Here is a 22,366-nt window from a genome sequence, read left to right on the forward strand (position 1 = left end):
AAAATCAGATGTTCTGGCAGAATGTATTCGCAACTCTTTGACCCAGAATTCCATTTATAATACTTTATAAATGGAATAAAAATGCGCACAGAGATTTATATGTACAAGGTGTTCATTAAAATATTAATTATAAAAGCAATAAAAATTTATAAGTTTTAATACATCCATTATATTTCCAGACTTTAAATTAGAAACATGGTATTACTTAAAATATTAAAATTTTATTTTAAAAAATCTGTCCTGGTGGATTTACATTGGTGGATGAATAGAGGGTTAGGTCAGTTGAATTCCATGATCTATCAAAAGGAGTGATAAAGTGCTTGTGTCCACGTTAGAGCTCCAGTTCCACCACTTATTGTATGTATGACTCTGGCAAATTAGTTGTTTAAAATTCTGTAAACCTCAGTTTTTTTCCTGTATGTAAAATGGGCATAATAGTAGTTACGAAGTTTGTTGTGAGGATTAAATGAATGAGTGCATGTAACCTGGAAATATAAGAAATAACTCAGTAAATATTTGAGGCTCTTACTATTACTGTTTTTCCTTATACCCATACCTTCCTTAATGATGTTCTACTTAACCTTCCTCCAGTCAGTCTAAACCAGGAATGGCAATGTTTTGTTTGGTCTGAGAATTCCCATTGCTTTGTTATAGCCATCTAGAGGTTTCTGAGGCCTTTGCCAAGCTCCACATAGCTGTCATCTATTACCTATATTGACTGATTTTGGAAGAGGAGAAATAGAAATACATGTGCATTGGGGTTGCCATACTTGCTATAAACCTTGTGTTGTCTCTTTATACACATATTCTCTTCCCGTTCTCGTTTGGGTTTCATGTACTTTTTGTTCTTGTTCCTTATATTGCTAGGAGTCTCATTAGCTTTTTTTTTTTTTTTAAATAAATGTTTTGGCTGCTACTGTTGCTGTTTCATAGCATAAATTAGGGTAGTAATCCAGAGATAGCCTTGGGTCCTTTTTAGCCCTGCTGCTTCTAGGCCTCTCATAAAATGCAAATATAGCTAGTTCTAAGGCTGAGTTGGCTATGCCTCATTTAAAGAAGAGTTAGATTTTTGTGAACTTTTTCTTGTTAACTGCCTTGAGTTGAAAGCTTCTGCTGTATAAGGTAACCGAATGCAAAGGAACTTTTCCATAAGGGATATGGTGTCCTTTTAGGGCAGATAGATTATGACCCCAAAACTTTTTTTTTTGTTAAATGGCCTAAAGTTTTAAATTCACACTGTTTAGGTGTAAGTTTTGTTCTGAGGGCATGCAGTAGATAACAACCAATAAACTATAATGAGTAATTAATTAAATAGCTCTTAACACATAGGCAAAATGGTTTTACTTTATAACACATTTTGTGTATTACATATAATGAACTATGGACACCATAAAAGTTTGTACTTTTCTTGATGACTTTGTGATCTACATTGATAAGTCCATGGTATTTATAAATTATCATAAATCAGAATTTTATATTAAAGAGTATAACAGTTGAATTTTGAAATCACTTGTCTTGGATTTAGTACTTTTTGTTGTTATTTTAAATCCAGGAATTAATACCATATGGTGTTCAGTTAACTTAATTTTGACTCAATTTGAAGGACAAGCTGAAGATATTTTAATGATATCACCCAGCTAGAAATCAGATAATAGGTTTTTTGAGTAAGTTGCTTTACTCTCAAGGCCTGAAGTACTTCTGTCCTTTGGCCAAGTTCTAATGCATGATTGTCACGAACCCTAAAACTCTATGGCCTTTTATTCCCCACCAAATTTCTGTCAACACTTAGGTTTTTTCTGTTGAATTTTTAATATTTGATATATAGTGGACATCAGTATACATTTCTAGTGCTTCATCTTTTTTCTTAAATTTTAATCTGAAAAGGTTGTCAATCTAAAGGTTGGTTTTCTTTAGATTGTTCTTTTATTCATTAAGACATAGTTTCAATTCTATATGGTAACTTGGTCCTGAGATTTAGAAAAAAACACATTTAATCCCCTAGTTTCACCCTCCCAAAAACTTTGTATCATTTTTATATTGACAACTAATAAAATTAACAGACTTGAGCTTTAACATTCTAGGCAGTGGAAAAAGCATTATTGAACTATAAAGTAGCCCTGAAGAGAAATCTGGCAGAGGAAAAGGAATGTTATATACTGAAAAATCAGCCTACAGCAGTCAGGCACTGACTTGCTATGTATGTCCTGTTTTAACAGAGAATTGAACAGTTTTGTTATATAGTTAGTTTTTGAGTTATTTGTTGAAAGACGACTATTTGAGTTATTTGTTAAAAGAGGACTATTTATTTTTTGATCATTTAAAATTTTTTACTTTAAAATGACCCTCAACAGGCAGAGGGAGAGAACTCTTTGGTTATAGAACCTCAAGTGAAAAACTCCTGCTGGGAAGAAAGCTGTTGGGAATACACAGAGGGTGGTTTTAGGCATGTTGGAATAATTTCTGTTACCTCAGTGATAGTTACTCTTTGCATATAGGTATTTTTCCGTGTCATCACTTTACTGTGCTCCTTTGAACTAAATTTAAAATCGTTACACATTTCTCATATTCTAAATTAGGAAACTTTATAAAAACTTAGTTTTCCAACACCTCACAGGATAAATTCATTGATTAAACAATACTTTTGTGGTTTCTTTAGAGAGATTAAAAATAACCTTTTTTTCCCCTGTGGGGGTGGGACAGGTAAGAATCAATGTTACCCCTACCTGATGTGTCAGTCAGAATTCTTGGCAGTAAAAACCAATTCAAGCATACTGTATATTTTAAAAGGATATTGGGTGGAGCTCTGTTTAATCAAATTGTTGCAAGAGTTAGAGAACCAGATTTAGGACTAAGCAGCCAGAAACAATGCCCTAAATCACATTGCACAATGATTCCCATGAGGATGCCAGTACCGTCTAGAGACAGACTGACAGACGCCACAGCCTGCCCCAGTGACACTAGCTCTGGATGACTCTAAATGCTGCCACCTCTGCCCTGGACTTGACCTTGCTGCAATTACTCCACCATTAGGAGAGTTCTTTCTGGTCTCTAATTTCCTATTTACTAGTTGCCCATTCCTAGTCTGGGCTAGGCATGTGTGTTTGGCAGAGCCCATGTCCTAGATGTATGGGACATGTGGGAAAGGGTTTGTCCTTTTGAAATCATAAGATGAAGGGAAGTTCTTAAATTTAAGATGTGGGAAACTCTTTGACCTTCTGAAGTCATGAAGTGTGAAAGTTCTGAAACTGAAGAAAGGAAAGTTCAGATGTTAGACACACAAAAAGAATGAGACATTCCCTGCATCTGATATTTTAGATGAACCTTCACTATGTTGAACCTTCACTGTGTGCTAGGCACCATGCTAAGTATCCTGCAGGCATTATTGCAGGTCATCCTCACAGCACTGGACATGAGGTGATAGGCCAAGAGAGAGTAAGTAACCTACCCAAGATCACACAGTTAATGCAGAGCTGGGACACAAACTCAGAGCTATGATTCTAAAGCCTTTGTTCATAACTTCTTTATTAAACTGACACTTAATATTTCCCCCTGATATATTTAACTGAAAATCCTGTAAATAAATCTGTTAGATTGACTCCACTAACTTTTTAAAAACCTTATATATGCAATTTAAAAGAAGCTGAAACTTTGTGACTTTAATTTTATCCATTTTTAACTAATTGCATAATTTTTTATTCTTTTTCTCATTTTGACTATTACTGTAATTCGCTTTGCCACAGGCTACAGCCTGATAAAATGCTTTCTTTCTGAGTATCAGTGCTTGTAAGCCAGTTATTGAGTGTAAGAGAGACAGATCAACAAGGAGAGGGGACATAGAATGACCAGGATCTATGCAGAGAGGGAGAAACATCATGTGCACACATGCACACACACACAGGCAGGGACACAGACAAATGCATATGGAAAGAATGGGAACACACACATATCCTACACCGCAGCATTCTTTATATCCTTTGTTATTTGTAATGGTAGGTTGAAAAACAATGAAACTCCCCCTTTGCTTCAGGAAAGTCATTAAGGCTCCCCCTCACCCCCTTTTTTTTAAGTTGGAATGAATGCTGTCTCTAGAGTAAACAGTAAGTTTTAAGTCTTTGTACCAGTTTTCATTTTAAATTGATTCATGTACTTCTGTTTTAAAGCTAAAAAATGTAATATCTAGGAGTTATAAACAGGAGCTATTATTTAACTTGGGACATATCCAACTTGGTTTTAGGGAAAAAAAGATCATAAAGACAAGCTCCCATAGTTACTATGATTTCAACCAAGCTAGAGTATTTCTTCATAAACCACAACTCTTGTTAATTATTCTTTAGTACAAGTCTGTCTGTCCTGCAGATTTTTCTGTTACCAAAGCAGCACTTTCTAATAATGTTATGTTATTCACTTGTGCTTTGGGGACTAAATGGGCAGCTATAATTTTTGTGAAAGTGAGTAGATTAAGTGCCCTTCCACACACATACTGTTGTAAGTAGTCTAAATGTTGGTTGGGTGCTAGAGAAAAATAGCTGATATAAGCTAAATGTCCATGAAATTAAAAGTGATTTTTGTCTGCTTTAAGCATTACATTTTTAATATTGAATATACTGTGATTTTTGTCCTTACCTCTATCTGATCTTTCTTAGGATATAAATTTTAATTTGAGAACTCTCATTTCCATATGAATTTTGTTTTTGGTTCAATGCAGGCTGTAGACAAAGGATTTTTGTATAAATGCAATTGATGTTGTATACTCTGCTATTCTACTTTACTTGATACTTATGCCTCTTTTATGAACTGTTTTAGTGGACCAGCAATCCTCAAATGGGCAATAGTCCTTTTATTAAGCTACCACGTTGAAAACAGGATGTTGGCATATACATAGTTGCTTATCTTTATGGACGTTAACTAATGAATTTAATTAGTCAGCTCTATAAGAAATGTCATGCTGGAACAAAGCAGTGATCCATCCAGCCCAGACTGTCCTAAAGAGCTACACCAAGAAAACAGGTTACTGACTGGAGTTCTGTCATTTCTAAAGGACACATGGGCATTTCTCATTTCTCTTAACTCACTCAGAATTCATGCAGAATACACACTCAGAATTCATGCATTCAAACTCTTCGACATTGAAGTCTGTTCTGGTTACGTATGTATGTATTGAGCTAAAATACCTATTAAGATTCGTTGGAATCAATAATTCTGCAGACAGATAGCATTTATAATGTGAACTCCAGTTCTTTCCTTGCTAATAAGCTACTTCAGTTTCTTCACCTGTAAAATATAAAACAATTTTACAGGTTTTTTCCCCTTTTCTCTCTAAATCTGTTCTGTAATTCTAATATGGTCAGTTTATGAGATTTGTCTTTTTTGTCCTCATTCCTAGCCTTTTTCCCCCTACATGCTATTTAAATATAAAATATGAAGCAAATTCGTTATGTATAATGAAGGAGGCATAAATTATGGCGGGCCTCTGAATTCCTTTGAATTATCTGATGGCTGTAACTAAAGGTTTTGTGGATTTTAGGAGAAACTATTTCATAGCTGTAGTTCAGAGAAAACAGATATAGCTTGTATTGACTATTTGGGATATGGATTTATTGAAGATCTGTTTATGAGACATAATTCTACTTTTCAGTTTGTTGGAAACTGGTTGAAAACATTGCTCATTTCTCCTTTTATTGTCTCTTATACAATGTCTACCATGAGAAATTATCTTAAGAGTTTGGTTGTGGGGAAATGTCTCTGATACTCTGCTGAAAAAAATTAGAGCCTACCAGAACTATCAGAGAATGAAGACATGAACGGCAGATGAGTGAGCAAAACTTTATTTGTATTTGCAGCTGCTCCCCAGCAGTCGCATCACTGCCTCAGCTCCACCTCAGATTGTCAGGCATTAGATTCTCCAGTCCCTGGTGTCAAAATGGTTGGGGACCGCTGCCACAGGTGGTGCCCCAACATTGATCTTTATTTAGTCTTAGTGATAATATACAGAGTGTTTTGCTATGAAGAAAGGAACACCAAAATCCTAAAGGTTTTTTGTTTTTTTTTTTTTAAATAAGGTTGGTGTCTTGGTGAGTATGTTCTCCCTTTCTCTCTGCCTCTCTATCTCATTCTTAACCATCAATACAATGAATTACAATTGTGAGGGAGATTTTTTTTTTGTTGTGTTAACTTATGCTGAGATTTTATAGGACACAGTCAAGTACAGGTTCCCCCCACTATCTCAAAGTAGAGCGTTCCTATGAAACCTTTTGTAAACCAAAAAGATGTACAGCGAAGAAACAATTATCATTAACTTATATGGAAAAAATTTTGAGTGTTCACAGATCCCCAGAATAGCCCACCAAATCATACCAAATAATATGTAAAACCTAAAATAACAGTAACATATAGTAAAAGCTGGAATGGTATAAATATACCCCATGCCAGGGGGCTGGGTAAAGGGATTAAGGGATAAAACATTGCTAATTACAGAAGTCACAGGGATAGGGAGTACAGCTTGGGAAGTATAGTCAATAATATTGTAAAGGCTATGTGTAGTGCCATATGGGTGCTAGACTAATCGGGGGACCACTTCATAAATTGTTTAAATGTCTAACCATTGTGTTGTATACTTGAAACTAATATAAAATAAAATAAAAATACATGCCATGCTTTGTACACCCATAAGTCCAGTCAAACAAGAGACTTTGCATTTATCCATTATTGAATACTGACTGAAGGAGACCACTTCGCTCCTAGCAGAACCAATAGTTACTTGGGCATCTTTCAAAATTCTTTCTCTCTGAGTGTAAATAGTATGAAGGGTGGATGCAGGCAAGTTCAATACACATACAATGTCTGATTTGTTCACTGCGGTTGAAACACCTACTACATGCAGTTTTATGTTGTTTAACACCCTTATGAACTCTGTTAGGCTTTTCTGAAACCTTAGGACACATCTTGCTAATGGATGCACAAAATAAATTGAGATAAAGCACAGATGCTCACAGATGCCAAGTGTGGTTTCCGGGGAAGGAGCTTGGCGGGGCCACTCTTGCCACTCAGGGTGCCAGTTGCCTCTTTCTGATGGCTCTCTTCAAAACAAATGCTGAATGCTATTTTACTTTTTTTTTTTTTTTTTTTTTGGTAAAAGTGAAAACCCTCTTTAATTTCCCTTGGTAAGCAGGTCCTTGAATGACATTGTTTTCTTCAAAATCGTTTGTTGTAACATTTATGAGATGCTGTAGCAACTTAACTCTTGTTTACATCAGTTAGTTTGTGGTAACATTGGTTTGTTGTATATTCTTTCACCACAGTTTCAAGAACTTATCCTCAATGATAAGTGAGGACTTAACTGCACTAATAATGTAAGTCTTTCAAAAAAGCAAAGTGGAATAACACAAACTTTCAAAAAGCAGGGGATACTTTTACCTAGAAGACTTACGTATGCATATTTAGGCCTTTGGGAAACTTTAAATCATCAGTCTTTTGAGTCTCTCCATAAAGCAGTAAGTTGTTTAAGTGACATGTTTTTAGTCAATGGGGATAATTTGTTCCAAGGAATTTTTACTTTCTCCAAATAACTGAGGATATTAGTATAGCAGGGCTGTATTTCCTGGGTAATGTGTGTTGATAGTTAAATAATCGCCTTTTTATTTTATAATAAGGATGTTAACTTTTACTGCATGATAAGCAGTGCAGGCATCTAGTAATAAGTTTACAATTTAGAAAGAAAATATCCCTATAAAATGATTTTTTGATTAATAACATCTTAAAAATCAGATTCTTTTGAGTATAAAGGCCAATAAATTTTATTCCATAGTGTTAGGAACTAAAGTGTTCCACGTTAAAGAATTTTCCAGAAAAGGAAAATTAGTAATTATATCTCTAATTATGTTGTAAATTTTAAGAAGTAAATGGAATACTTCAATGTGTGTATGTATATTTATCTATATATTTATTATCGAGAGAAGTATTTTAAACATCTAGAAAAAAATACAGAAACTATTTTGATAAACACCTGTGTACCCATTCTGTTAAATCTTAACATTTCTTCCCTGACTTCCCAGTGTGTATAGAATAGCCATCACTTAGAGGTGATTAAGGTTAATCATGCATGAATACTAATTAGTAAACTGTGCTATGCCTACCTTACTCTTGTTCAGTTCCCTTAGACCTAAGTGTAGCATATTCTTCTGGTTTATTCCTTAATGTGCCAGTTTTCTTAACAATGAACCTTCCCCTTTTGTCCTCTTATCTAAAGCAACTTTGGAAGAATGGAACAAATTTCTTAAATGAGCAGCCTATATTTATGTTACTCCTATGGGGTAAATGTAATATTTGTAACTAATAATTTTATTCCAGATGATAATAGTGAAAAAGGAAGATTATAGTTGTGAAAAAGGAAGAAAGATTTTGCATCCTAGAGATGTCCCTTTCTGATTTGTACAAGTTATTCAACCACTCTGTTATTTGTTAGCATTCCCATAGGAAAATCTTGTGAATTAAGTGAGCTAATGTAAATATCTGGCACACAGAAGTTGCTCAGTAAAGGTTACTTTAATATCACTGGCTTTCTTTCTAGTGGGTGGACTTGGTGAAGTCTGATTTCCAAATGAGTGGGGGCATTTCTGCAAAAAATACTCGAGTTCCCCCCAACCCTGTCCCCAAACAAAGCAGATTTAAACATTATATTTCATCATCCAGCCCTTCAAACCCCTGCTAATTGTTTTCATTGTACTTTTGGGGAGGGGGCGGGGGTTGTACCTAAGGTCTGATAGGCACATAACAAGTGGTTTGTGAACCTTAAACTAAGTGAAAATAAATTGTTCAAATGAAAGATATGTGGATAAGTCAGTTTGGGGGCAATTCTAGAGAACTCTTGCCAAAACTGGTATCTTTGTTTCGGTCTTCAGAGACTATTAAATGTGACCACTGAGTCATACTTGCTGTTTTCTCTGTCTCTGGCTATCTCTCTTAAGACCCTGAAGCTTGCCAGCCACAGTATGTTTAAAACACAGAGTAGGTCTTAACCCAGGGGGAGTTTGTTTATTTAAAGAAAAATAATTAAGTTCAAACATCCCTACCATGTCATAGCTAGTCATGTTAGAGTTAGTGAGTTCTTTTGATTCTTTTGTTGGTCATGGTGTCTAAAGTAGCAGATACATTTGAAAGTAGTTAAACTTTTCCTGAGATTACTTGGAACTTTATAATTCCTAACAGAAATCCTTAAAGGAGTGAGAGGAAAGGGAATGCCATTTATTTTTCTAATTGTTTTATAATGGGACTCATTTAATTCAAATCTTTAACTGCTCCTTTCTCGTGTTATAACCAAAAAAAACAACAACAAATAAACAAACAAAATCCTACACACTGGAGTAGCTATATCTTCATTAATTATTTGAAGTTAGAATCATAAGAATCTTTTAAAAGGGACAGTATAGTTCTATAGACATTTATACACAAAGATATGAAAATGACTTCTGTCTTTCAAATAATTGTCGTCTCCAAAATTTATTACTTATTCTAGCATATTCTCTGCCAGATAAGAAAATCTGAGGCAGATGTTTTGGGCTTTCCTAGGATACCAGGGCATATCTCTTGGATGAGTAACTTGTAAAAATTGAGTCCTAAAGGAGGTAGAGGAAGAGTAAGTCAGAATGAGGTCTAATGTGCCAGGCAGAGGGAAAAACAAGTCCTGAGGCCCTGAAAACATGTTTGATGTGTTTAAGCAAAGTAAAGAGAACAACCAATATAGATAGAATGGAGTGAACAAGAGGGAGAGTGGAAGGAAATTAGGTTAGAGAGTTGGGGAAGGGAAATACCAGATCTTAGTCCTTATGGCCTTTATAAAGATTTGGCTTTTAGACTGGTGAGATGGACTCAAAGGGTTTGAGCAGAAGAATTACATGATCTTTCTTTTGAAAAGGACTTATCTGACTGACTGTTGAAATGAACAAGGGGAGAGGCTAGGAAATCACATAGAGAACTATTACAGTGATGCAGATGACAAGTAAGGTGGCTTGGACCATGGTAGTAGGAGTGGAAGTGGTAAAAGGGGAAATATTATGGATCTCATTTGAAACTGGAGCTCCCAAGATGAATACTTAATGGATGGTGATGAATACTTCTGCATGTAATGTCTGGTTGACCCGTTTTTAATGTTGGTAAGATTAATCACTGGGTTCAAGTTTTGTCAACCTGATTTATCCATTATAAAGCATCTTCTCATCTTTTACTCAGTGGTTTTGACAACCACTGATCATTTTTTTGGATTCATTTTTTTACTAGGGGTTAAAAAATGGGTGATTCCTACTATCATTCTTTCGACATTTATTGCTTGAAATACTATAAAAAAAGGCTTTCATGTATTGATTGCTTGGTTATCCTTGGGTGTTTTTCATATAAGAAAGCCAGGATAAATGCTTGACTATTTCTCTTTATCAATTTTAAGGTAATAAGTTAGTGCCCTAGCAACTTTCAAAGATGATAATGAATTTTTTTATATGTTTAATGTTTCAATCAGTGGTAGTCATTATCATTTTTTTAATATTCCAAATATCATCATTTGGTGTTCATTTGATCTTAAAACATGGTATATTCCGAATAAGAACTATAAATCAAGGTGTATTCTGAGAAGTCTGTCTTCCATTTCTGTCCCTTCCACTTTGCTCTCTCTTTTTTCCATAGATAACCATTTAAAAATTATTTTGGTTTATCCTTCCATTGCTTCTTTTTGAGAGAAAAACAAGTCTGTATTAGCAAGTCTGTATTCCCCCAATTTTTTACAAAAAGAGTAGCATTTTGTGGAATACAGATTTAGCTACAGGATGGGAAGTAGGGAACTACTGGGTTCCTTGAGAGTTATTCTTGAGAGTGTCAACTTTTCATTTTTATGAAAGATTTTCTCTTATATTCTTAGCTGTCTTCACAACCAGTACCTCAAAGAACACATCTATTTAAAAAAGAAAAAGACCCCCAAACCCCAACTTACACCATTTCTCAGTATTTAGCAAAATTGCACATCCAGCAGTTCTCCTTCTCAGAATCTTTCCCAGAGATTGCAGTAACAAAATTATGAAGTGGTATCTGCCTTTGTTATGTTCCTTGAAGGCTAGGTTCATGTATTGATTATCTTTTAATTATGGGCTATGTTTATTGAGGAACAAAACAATAAAGACAGTATAGTTGGCATGAACATCAATGGTATATGTGTGGGAGAAATGTCATTTTGACACTGCCGATTTGAAATACTGTCAGGGTAGATATCAATTAAAGTTAAATCATTAATTTATTCATTCTTTTAGTAAATATTTACTAAGCACTTAACAACATGGCAGTCATTGTCTTAGGTGCTTGAAAGATACCAGTAAATAAAACCAACCAAAATCTCTGGACCTCACTTTCTAAAGGTGTGAAGAAGAAATAGTCAAACAAGTATAACAAATAGGCAATTAAGTTATTGGTTTCAAATGTGCAATTTTAGGGCTTCTCTTCTACCTCTTTTCTTTTTTCTTTTTCCAATCTATAAATGGCATTTTTGGGAACTATAAGACCCCAGTGGATAAAAGGAATTGAGGACTGAAAAGATTATAGATTTTGATGCTCAGTATATCTAACATAACTATAGAATTCTGATCCTGTGGGATGATAGCCTGCCTATATTGCATCCCTCCCACCTTAGCCTCAGCTCTGTTACTGTTTTTATTAAAAATTGCTCAAGAACTCTTGATAGTTCCCTCTAATCACTTAAGTATAATTGTCCTTAAAGATTTTATGTTTTTGTTGTAATATATTCTTAATTACTACATCTTTATTTCAGAAATGACCATTAAGAAGTAGATGCCCAGATGCAAAAGTGATGAAACAGTCAATTTGTCATAAAGTAAGATGCAGCTGTGGCTTTTCAACCAGATTAGTAAGTGTGGCCAACATTTTTTTTAACTTTCTACTTATTTTATCTACTTTGAAAAACATTTAATAAAAATATAGTGGACATTTCTTAAAGTGTCAACTTGTATTTCTTTTTTAACTGTAGATTATAGTACAAATTCTATATAGTTCTAGAAAATGTATGATGTCTGTGCTGTACCTTTTAAGAACCATAAAGGTAATATTCTAAAATCATAGCTTTAGAGGAAATATATGAAAGAGTCACTATAACGCCATTATCCAAACACAGCTACTCTTATAATTTTTGGATATTTGTTTTCCTTACCAATCTTTGTTCTACACATTTAAAAAAACATAATTTTGATCATAGGTATTGTAAAGAGTATGCTTCTTGTAAATCTTTTAAAATTAAATTTCTTTCAGATGTCTCTCCCCCAGGGAAAAAAAATGTACGCTTCAATACAGAGTTTTTTTATTGGGGCGACGAAAATATTCTGGAATTAGATGGTGGTGATAGTTACACAACTCTTTGAATATAGTAAAAACCACTGAATTTTACACGTTAAAGGATGAATTTTACAACTTGTGGATTATACCTAAAAAGTACCATTACCAAGAATATCAAATCTTGACTAGAGTAAAACCCAATTGAGTACTGATGTTTTACAATGTGAAAATATGCCACACATCATTATGTACCTAGCAAAATGATTTGATCTAGTCAGTAGAATAATACATATTTTTGTAATGCTGAAAATAATAAATTTTATAATATTTTAATAAAAATAATATACTTTTATTATTAGAGATTATCTTTAAAAAGTTTTGGTAATACCAAATGTCATAATTTCTGAATGTACTATATTAGCATTTTGTAACCTTTCATTTTCAAGAGATTTTCTATTTTAAAACTAACATTTTAACTTTTCTACCTGAAATTTTTTAGGATCAAAATTGTATCTATTTTTCTCAGAAGAGAATTCTACAAGGTAAGAAATTATTAATATAGCAGTAAAACAAATGTAGTTGAATATGGCCTTATATTGCTCTTTTTTTAAAAAAAAATCCTTTCCCCTATATTTATTTCATGTCTTTTCTTGATTATTACAAGATTCTCATAAATTTATTAGCAAATCTTTACTACCTCAGAATTTGCTAGCAAGTTAGGATTAAAAAGGTATTGTAAAAGTAGTCACTGTTGAAACACAAATATTGCTTTTCATGGTCAGAGCTTATTCCTAGTGTCTTTAGAAGTGGGTTTGTTCATTTGAGGAAAAACATTTGTTTCCGTTGGGGCCCATTGACCTTTTACCTCAGTGGTCATTACCTAAATGACTTTGGGGAGTAGAGGTTTCATAGAAGCTCTCTTAGGGTCTTTGAGTTCAAATTATTTAGCAATGGAAATTGTATAACTCCTATATTTAGTTTAGAAAGTGGAATGCTTTTTACCACGTAGATAATACAAGATTTAGTAACATCCAGTATTTTTTAAAAAAATCCTGAATGATCACCTTTACAACGAATTTAAAATCATCAGTGATTTACATTATTATACTCTTTAGACTTCTGAAGGACGAAATATGTTCAAGTGAACAGATAGTAAAATCTTATTGATGTGCTTACCTAGGTGAGGAACTTAAAATCAATTGCTTGGCAGCGTTAAGAAGTTAACTTTCGTTAGTTATATTTTCTTAGGAACTTTTTGGAATAGGTAGAAGTGACAACTACAGATTAATTCGGTTTGTCAACTAGAAATGCTTATAAAGTGAATTATTCAGATCAATAACTATTTCTCATTTATTCACTTTTTCCAATATCCTTGGAAATTGAGAACTTGTGTTCTCAAACTCATCTTTTCTTCCTAGTTTTGAGACTGACACAGATTTAGTTAATCAGGTCAATTTTTATCTTGATAACTGAAAACAAAGGGTTAAAATAAAGGGACTGATGAGGAGTAAGGGAGGTCAAACCACCAGTAGTTTTCATAAGTTTCTTGTGAAACCCTTTTTCCCTATTTTTTCTTCTTCTTCTAGGGAGTTAAAGAACGTGGTCCTGAACCTGTTTGTAGCACTATCTTATCTTCCAGGGCACTGCTTAGAGTTTTCAGGAGAAATCTAGACCAAAATGCTTAAAGCAAAAACAGAAACTTCAAAAGATTTAATTTTAGCAAACTTGGTCTGTTACATCTTTGTCACTGTTCTTCGGCAAATGAACTTTAACTAAGTCTTTGGCATTAATACAATGTTTGATGCAATGACGATGGATCATAGTGTTTGGTACACTTAGGGCTCCCAATAAATGTTCAGTAGATATTTATTTTTACAGATACCCAGGTGCTTTTATAATTTTTTCAGAGTAGAAAATAATCAAGATTATTCACATTTATATAATATCACCCTACTCTGCTACACAAAGGTAGTAAAAGGACAATGACAACTTTTAAAAATTGTTAACCGTACACATAAAAATGGTTGAAATGATAAATTTTATGTATATTTTACCATAATTATAAAAATTATTGTTTAAATTTTGGGGCAACTTTGTTTATTGTGAAAGAGGATGGCTTTGGCTGAATTATCAGTTTCCAACCTCAAGTACAAGAGTGTTTAGTTAATGATGTTCCTCAGTTTGTGTCATACCCATTGTCATTGGTTCATTAAAGGACCATTGTTTTCTTTTATAACTAGTCCTTATATTTAATGTGTTTGATATATATCCTTTTGTTTGTGTCTTATAAAAGGTTTTATTTTATTTGCCTATATTTTAATTTACATTAGGTCTTAATCTAATTCTTGTAATCCCTTCCACCCTCCTCTCTCTCCTTTTTTTCCTAAGATCTGGCCGTGTTGCTGAGTGTTCCTCTAATTTGTTTTGTCCTACTGGTGCATTGTATTCTAGGTTGTTTATTAAAATGAAGCTGTTAAATTCCTAAATATATAAGGCACATTAAAATGAGCATTTAAGAACAGGCCAATTTGTGCTCATTCTTTATATTAGAATTGAAGTTAAAGAATGTATTAGGTGCTATGGAATATTTGAGGAAATACAAACATCTGTTTAGGAAGGCTGTCTGAGTCTCTTAGAGAAAGCAAGGGAAAGAATTGTGGGATGTAACAAAAGCATGTGTTTTTTCTTAACCTTAAGGCTCACTAAAACATTTATTTTTCCTTAATTAAGCATTTATTAATATGGATTTTGTCTGCCACTACTGTATAGAAAATTATTTCATAAATATTTCCAATTCAGAATGAATGTCATAAATTTAGATATTTTTTAGTTTTGAACATGCCTATATACTTTCCTTAGAGGTTAGCTGTCTAATTTTGATGGATGGGAGATTAGAATCCCTTTGTGAGTATGGAACAAGCAATTAGATCCCACACATTTCAGAATATGGTAATACCTTTCCTCCAAAGTATTTGTTTGTAGTATGAAAATCATGCAAACTGTATTATAAACCTGTATCTTTTATCCCAAGAGACTTAACTTTTTCAAGCCCAGTTTTAGCGATATAAGCATTAGATCAAGATTGGTTTTGAGTAATCCAGTGCTATTCTAGGTCATTTTAGATCTGTGGAGTCTTCAGATATACTAGCCATTTGGTTTCAATAGCTAGTTTACATTTGAGTGTGTGGGAAGAGTGTGAGAGATTTTACATGTAGGTGATGGAATAAATCCATTGACTCGTAGTTTATTGCAGAGGTCCCCAACCCCCCGAGTTGCAGACCGAGTTGAGTTGCGGACCGTGGCCCTATAGGAACTGGGCCACACAGAGGTGAGCGGCATTGCAGCCACTCCCCAGCACTAGCATCACCGCCTCAGCTCCACCTCAGTTCCACCTGAGATCATCAGGCATTAGATTCTCATAGGAACACCGGTCCCTGGTGCCAAAAAGGTTGGGAACCGCTGGTCTACTGAATATATTGGAGTTAAAGGACTTTGAAGTTAGCAGTGTTTTTGTTCAAGCATAGACTCGGTTGTTAAAAAGACAGGCCTTCTGACTCTGATTTCTTATTGTATATTAAAGCTTCAGATGTTGTAGTTCAATTTAAGTAAATTTGAACTTTCAAAAATGTGGCTAGCTTTCTCGTTTTTTAAAAGAATCTAATTATTTCAGACACCTTTATGTTTGATGTTCTACTCTTCCTTAGAATTTTATATGAGCTGCCTTGATTTTATTTTTTTTAGCTACTTGCTTTTAGATTAAAAAAAAAAAAACAGCTCAGATTTAAACTCGACACAACTTACTGCCACAGAACAAAAGTGCTGATCAAGTTAAATCAACCCCTGTAATGTGTATTGAAAGGAAAACCTCTCCTCTCTTCCCCAATTTGAAGAACAAGCATTTTCCCTGCCAAGAAGGGCTGACTTTAAATGGACCAGCTGTCCATATTAGGAGCATAGGGTTGCTAAGGTGACCATGGCTGTTTGGAGAAGAATGCAGCTGAGAGGGCAAGTTCTTGATGTGTGAGCTGAGGGAAGGAATGTGGTGTGATTGTGCATCATTCCTCCTAATCACATGCTCACAAAGTGCTGTGTGGGCAGCACATAGAAACTACAAGTCTGAGTGCTGGAACTTGTGTGGTTAAAATCATTTTGTTTTCATGTGAGCCAGAGGCTCACAGTTTAGATTTTCCAAAAACATCTACCTTGTATGTATGTGTGTGTGTTTGGTAAAGGGAAGGGTGTTTTGGTGGTGTATGACATGGGAATGAATTTTTTGCTTGATGGACAAATGCTTTCATATTGTAAAAAAAAATTATCTTAGGATAAATGTTCTTTCCAACTAATTCCTTTTAGTCATATATACAGTGTTAATAGTTTCCCAAATGAATGATGTATTGTGCTTATTTTTTTGGCACTTTTAATTTTAGAATTATTTAAAAGTCTTAAGAATATGTCTGTTTGCTCTATTTCTTGCCTTTTCTTTCTTTCTTTCTTTCTTTCTTTCTTTCTTTCTTTCTTTCTTTCTTTCTTTCTTTTTCTTTCTTTCTTTCTTTCTTTTTTCTTAAGTTCTTACTCTTTCCAGTGGAGCTCTTATCTTAATATATTAGGTGTTTCTTCCTTGAAGCATCCAAAGATTGATTCTGGCTTTGGTGAAAAATATGATTTAAGGAGCAATGGGAAGGGTCAAATCCACACCCCACTTACAGGAAACACTGTTTAGATTTTACCACAGGCATCAGTGCTAATATTTGAAATGAGGTCTAGCCACAGATATTGATGTCGACACTTACTGAACCATGAGATTCTTGGGGTTTTTTATCTTTGTTAACAAATCCCTAAAATAATGTGCTGATCTTAAACGAAGGCATAAATGTGTAATATATTTAAGATGTGAAGTAGTTTTAACATTGGCAGCTGTGTATTACATTAGTATCATTTTTTCTTAATCATATAGTCTACACTTGCTTAGCATGATTGCTGTTTTATTTATAAAATATGGAGGGAAATTAAAAGATTAGAATAATTTTATCTTTGAATTCAGTTGGTTATTTGGCACATGTATACCTTAACAACTTCTGATGGGCATTCACTATCAACTAAAAGCTTTATGGTTTTGCTTTTCACATTTAATTCTTAAATCTCCCAGTAATTGATTTTTGTGTGAGAGAGAGAATATGATTCACTCTTCCCATGTGGATAATTGGTTATCCCAACATTATTTATTGAAATGAATAAATAATCCTCCGTGATAGGAAAATCTCTGTGTCACAAATCAAATTTTCATATATGGGTAGTTTTATTTCTGTAATCTCTCTTCTGTACCATTGGTCTGTTTTTTTACCCCTGAACCATTACTGTACTATCTTAGATACATTTAGATACTCAAAGTTTTATTTCTTGTCTGTTCACAACATCAAAGGAAATGCTGTTGAATTTTGCCATTTAAAATGATACTTGTAGATTTTTTTTAGGTGACCTTCATCAAGTTAAAGAAGTTTTATTCTAATCTTACCTTGCTAAGAGTTTTATTTTGTTTGTTTTAAATCATGAATATATGTTGAGTTCTATCAAAAAAGGCTTTCGTGTAACTTTAGTGGTGATCAAAATTTTTTCTCGATCTGTTAATGTGATCAGTTACATTGATTTTCAAATTAGGGTAAGAAAGCATTCCTGGAATAAACTCAGTTTAGTCATGATGGATTATCTTTTTTGTAAATTATCGAATTTGGTTTACTTACATTTTGTTTAGGATTTTTACATCAGTGTCCATGAATCAGATTGGCTTGTAATTTTTTTCTCATAGCGTCCTGGTTGGTTGGCTTTAAAAAAAAATCTTTATAAATGATTGAAAAATTTTAGATTGTAGTAAAATACACCTAACAAAATTTATCATCTCACACATTTTTAAGAGTACAGTTAGGTAGTGTTAATTTTTTCACATTGTTGTGCAACCAATTTCCAGAACTTTTTCATCTTGCAAGACTGAAACTCTGTACCCATTAAACAACTCCTATTCTCCCTCCCTGCAGCCCCTGGCAACCACCATTCTACTTTGTTTTTATGAGTTTTATTACTCTTTGATTACTTTAGTATCTCGTATAAGTGAGAACATACAGTATTTGTTTTTTGTTTTTTTGTGTGTGTGCCTGGCTTATTTCACTTAGCACAATCTCTTCAAAATTTATTCACGTCGTAGCATGTGTCAAAATTTCTTTTTTAAGGCTGAATAACTTACCATTGTATGTATAAACATTTTGTTACCTGTTCATTTATTGGTCAGTGGACACTTATGTTACTTTCACCTTTGGGATATTGTGAATAAAGCTGCTATGAACATAATTGAACAGGGTCTCTTTGAGAGACCTTGCTTTAAATTCTTTTGGTTATGGATTCAGAAGTGGTATTGCTGGATCATATTGTAATTCTATTATTTATTTTTTGAGGAACTTCCATATTGTTTTCCTCAGTGGTTGCCCCACTTACATTCCCACCATCAACATACTTGGGTTCCAATCCATTTGTCCACATTCTCACTTAACACTTGTTTTCTGTTTTTGTTTTGTTTTGTTTTTGCTTTTGGTATTAGCTATCCTAATGGATGTGAGGTAGTATCTCATTGTAGTTTTGCTTTCCATTTGCCTAATGACTAGTGATGTTAAATATTTTATGTGCTTGTTGGCTGTGTGTGTGTGTGTGTATGTGTGTGTGTGTGTGTGTGTGTGTGTGTGTGTTTGAGATATGTCTGTTCAAGTCATTTGCTCATTTTAAAGTCAGGTTTATTAGTTTTTAATTTTTTTTTTGTTGCTGAGTTGTTGTAGGAGTTCTTTCTATATTCCAGCTATTAACCCCTTGTAAGATATATGATTTGCAAATATTTTCTTGCATTCCATAGGTTACCCTTTCACTCTGTTAATTGTTTACTTTGATGCACAGAAATTTTTAATGTTGATGTAGTCCTTTTTATCTGTTTTAGTTTTGTTGCCTGTGATTTTGGTGTCATATCCAAGAAATCATTGCCAAAACCAATGTTAGGTAGCTTTTCTCCTGTGTGTTCTTCTAAGAGTTTTATAGTCTTAGGTCTCTGTTTAGGTCTTTAATTCATTTTGAATTAATTTTTGTACAGGTGTGAAGTATGGGTCCAAGTTCATTCTTTTGTATGTGGATATTTGGTTTTCCCAGCACCATTTGTTGAAAAGACTGTCTTTTGCCCCATTGAATGGTTTTGACACTCTTGTTTCCTGTTTGGATTTTGATAGGAATTAAAAAGTGTTTTTCTTTTTTTATTATTCTGTAGAAGAATTTTTTTAAGGCTATAATTATTTGTTGTTCCTTGACTGTTTGGTAGCACTTACCTGTAAGACTATCTGGGCTTGATAATTTTTTAGTCAAAAGATTTTAAACAGCTGCTTTTCACTTTCTTTAATGATCATTAATCTAGTTAGATTCTCCTATTTTTTATTTTTAAGTGGTCATTTGATTTATCTTTTAAAAATTAATATGTAGTTCACATACCACAAAATTCACCCCTTTAAACTATAAAATTCAGTGTTTTTTAAGAGAATATTTCAAAGTTGTAAAACCATCACCACTGATTCTAGAAATTGTCATCAACCAAGAAGAAACCCTGTACTGATGAGCAGTCACTCTGCATTCCCCTTCCCCTATCCTCTGACAACCAGTCAGTCTACTTTCTAGTTCTAGATTTGCCTATTCTTGGCATTTCCTACAAATAAAATCATATAATATGTGGCCTGTTTTGTATGGCATCTTTCACTTAGTGTAATGTTTTCAAAGTTTGTTCATATTGTAGCTAGTATCAATACTTCATTCCTTTTTATGATAGAATATATTCCATTGTGTAGATGTTACCACATTTTGTTTATGCATTAATCAGTTGTTGCACGTTTGGACTGTTTCCATTTTTGGCTGTTATGAATAATGCTTCTGTGAACCTCCATTTACATATGTTTCCATTTCTCTGGCGTATATACCAAGGGATTGAATTGCTGGGGTCATAGGGTAATGCTGTATTTAAATTTAACCTTTTTAGGATCTGCAAAATTTTTCCAAAGGAGTTGCACCATTTTACATTGCCATGAATAGTATGTGAAGGTTCCAATTTCTCCACATCCTTGTCAACACTCGCTGTTGTCTTTTTTATTATAGCCGTTTTAGTGGGTGTGAAGTAGAATCTGTGGTTTTGATTTGCATTTCTGTAATGACTATTGATGTTGATCATCTTTTCATGTGTTTGTCATTTGTGTATCTTCATTGGAGAAATGTATAATCACATCTCTGTCCATTTAAAAATTGGGTCATTTGTCTTTTGTTGTTGAGTTGTAAGAGTTCTTTTTGTATTTTGGATACTAGACTCTTTTCAGATACATGGTTTTGAACATTTTCTCCCATTTGGATTGTCATTTTACTTTTTTGATAGTGTCCTTTGAAGCACAAGTTTTTCTTATTTTGATGAAGTTCAGCTTAGATATTTTATTCTTTTATTGCTTGTGATTTTGGTATCATATCAAAGAAACTTTTGCCTAATTCAAGATAATGAAGTTTTATGGTTTTAGCTCTTACATTTAGGTCTTGATCCATTTTGATGTATAATATTCTTGGTTTTGTTCATTTTAAAAATAATTATTTGTCCCATGCATTATTTCAAAGTGTACACTTAATTTCAGATATACAACTTTTATTAAATATTTTGTTATTTGATTTTATTATGGTCAGAGACCATAATATAGTAACTTATAAAGATTACCTTTAAGACCTAGCCTATGGCTAGTTTTCACACATTGCATGTGCATTTGGAAAGAATGTGAATTCTCCTGTTTAGTACAGTGCTACATATATTCCATGAGCTTGTTAATTGTTCTATTCAGATATTTCATGTTTGTCTAGATTTTGTTTTGGATTTGGGTTTTTTATTTTTTTTTTTGGAACTTCTGTTTTTCTGATGAGAAAGACATATTAAAGTCTCTCACCTGATGGTAGGTAGACTTGTCAGTTTCTTCTTCAGTTTCTTCTTGTAGAGGTGATAAATTTTATTTTATTTATTTTGGGTCTTTGTTAACTACTTATAAAATTAGAATTGTTTTATTCTTCTGTTGAATTGAAATTTTTATCATTGTGAAAAGGCTTCTAAAATCAAAATTTTTAGCCTTATGGCGTTTTGTTGTTGGCTGTTTTCTTGGATTAATACAGCTATTCTAGTTTTCTTTTGGTTAATAGTATTTTCCATTCTTTAGATTTCATTGGTTTTATGTTTTGGTTTGTGTCTTGTAAATGGTATAGTTGAGTTGTGTTTTTGTTCTGAATGACAATCTTTCTTTTTTAACTGAAGAATTTTAGTCACTTTCGATTACTAATAAATTTAGGTTTATTTCTATCTTCATATATGTTCTGTTTGTTTTACTCCCCCGTCTCCCTTTCTTTCAGTCTTTTTTATTGAATTGTGTGTGAAGCCTTCATGTAGACACTTTTTTCCTCATTTTATCCCTACCCCCAACACCTTGTACGTGTGCACACTTCATATTCTTCCAGTGGTTACTCTAGTTATTTTAACGTGTTATTTTTTAAAAGGAAAAGACTCAGTCAGTATCTTTAATCCACCTTTGAATAACAAAATACTCTGATTGTCCTTCCAACCTGTAACAGTATTGTCTGTTATTTTAGCATATTTCTTTCCTGCATACATATAGATTTTTATACAAACTATTTTAGATAGTCAATACTTGTTTAAATTTATTTACTGTTTTCTTGACTGATTATCCCTTTTTTGCATCTGAGACCTTCCTTATGAGATACTTTTTTCTACCTGAAGTACATCCTTTAGAATTTCCTTTAGTGAAAGTCTTTTGGTGAAAAAGACAGATTTTTATCTGAAGATACCTGGAGTTCATCCCCATTCTTGAAAGATGATTTCTCTGTGTATAGAATTCTAAGTTATCTCTTGAAGACATGATTCCAGATTTTTGACTGTCATTGCTGCTGCTGAGAATTAAAATCGCCCTTCCTTTGTAAATAATCTATCTTTTATTTC

At 33.3% G+C, this 22,366-nt stretch overlaps 1 protein-coding gene across 5 annotated transcripts in view; it reads left to right on the plus strand.

Moving 5' to 3' along the window:
• Positions 1-22,366, plus strand: part of FRS2 (fibroblast growth factor receptor substrate 2) — an 86,640-nt gene that overhangs the window by 30,687 nt on the left and 33,587 nt on the right. For 4 of the 5 annotated variants that reach the window (XM_039865979.1, XM_039865978.1, XM_039865984.1 and 1 more), the window contains exons 2-3: positions 11,804-11,899; positions 12,821-12,863. The exons of the other annotated variant lie outside the window; for it this stretch is intronic. The gene's annotated coding sequence lies outside the window, so the exon portion shown is untranslated. The remainder of the gene's footprint in view (positions 1-11,803; positions 11,900-12,820; positions 12,864-22,366) is intronic. 5 annotated transcript variants of the gene reach the window in all.

The sequence above is a fragment of the Pteropus medius genome, unplaced genomic scaffold, assembly GCF_902729225.1.
Source record: "Pteropus medius unplaced genomic scaffold, Ma_sr-lr_union100, whole genome shotgun sequence".
In the NCBI taxonomy this organism is placed as follows: Eukaryota; Metazoa; Chordata; class Mammalia; order Chiroptera; family Pteropodidae; genus Pteropus; species Pteropus medius.